A 1,401-nucleotide genomic window follows, 5' to 3' on the forward strand; every position below is an offset into this window, starting at 1 on the left:
CACAATTGCACTCGTTGCAGCCAGTTGGTCTTCACATTCCTGATGAAGGAGGCAGACTTGATCTTTGCTGTTAAACGCAGCCACCCCTAATTGAATGTACATAGATATGTCAACATATAGTAAAAGTAATAGGTGCTTGAGGGATGGATGGGAATTTCTACTGAGAAGGCAGAATGAATGAAACAGCTTCCATTGATCAATAAATGTTGCTGTTCTGGGGATCTCTCAGTCGACTTTTTAGATGAAAAAGCAGAGCATCAAACATTCCTTGCAGTGCAGTTCTCTGAGGCTCAGCCAGAATCAAAGACTTGGTGGTATCGCCCATTATTTCTTATTAATTATTACTATTAGCACTCGTCTTTCAGAATTCCACAGCACTCTGTCAGTTTCACAACACTTTTAGCAAAGTTGCCTCAATCCTTCCACTCCCTTATATGATTAATAGATTTTAAGGACTTAATATGTACAAATCTTTGCAACGGGAATGACTGGAAGAGACAACATGGTGTGCGATTATGTCAGGCAAGGCCAGAAATGCATTGAGACATATTAAACAAGCACTCAGTATGAGGCCTTATGCCAGACATACAGGTATTTTATGAAAAATTAACATTAGCAGATGGCTATGGCTGGCCCTTCTGACACTGAGGTATCTAAAGTGCAAAGTGATTAGAAACTAGTTTCACACATTGCACAGAGTGACTACATCCCTATGCAGCAGGATGTGCTGCGGACCCGTGTGAAGACCACAGACATCATCGAAAAACGCTTCACCTTCAAGGACTTAGCACTTCAAGATGTTTGATGTGGGTGGTCAGCGATCTGAGCGGAAGAAGTAGATCCACTGCTTTGAGGGTGTCATGACCATCATCTTCTGTGTCACCTTGAGCGCCTATGACTTGGTGCTGGCTGAGGATGAGGAGGTGAACCGCAGGCATGAGAGCATGAAGCTGTTTGTGACAGCATTTGCAACAACAAGTGGTTCACAGACACCTCCTCATCCTCTTCCTCAACAAGAAGGACCCGTTTGACGAGGAGATCACACAGAGCCCCCTGACCATCTATTTTCCTGAGTACATGGGGACCAACAAGTACGACGAGGCCGCCAGCTACATCCAGAGCAAGTCTGAGGACCTGAATAAGCGCAGACACCAAGGAGATCTACACGCACTTCATGTGCATCACCGACACACAAAACATGCAGTTTGCATTTGATGCCGTCACTGACGTCATCATCAAGAACAACCTGAAGGATTGTGGCCTATTCTGAGGGGCAGTAGGCCTGGCAGGATGGGAGCCTCCTGCTTACCCCACTCTGCTGCTTGGAGGCCCCAAAAAAGCACAAGAGGCGTGAGAGATACCGCCATTCTGGGAGACAAAGCCCACCTGCTCATACTTACA

General features: G+C 45.9%; 1 pseudogene; it reads left to right on the forward strand.

Moving 5' to 3' along the window:
- Positions 1-515: 515 nt before the first annotated feature.
- Positions 516-1,348, forward strand: LOC116091782 (annotated as a pseudogene).
- Positions 1,349-1,401: the final 53 nt, after the last annotated feature.

The sequence above is a fragment of the Mastomys coucha genome, unplaced genomic scaffold, assembly GCF_008632895.1.
Source record: "Mastomys coucha isolate ucsf_1 unplaced genomic scaffold, UCSF_Mcou_1 pScaffold15, whole genome shotgun sequence".
In the NCBI taxonomy this organism is placed as follows: Eukaryota; Metazoa; Chordata; class Mammalia; order Rodentia; family Muridae; genus Mastomys; species Mastomys coucha.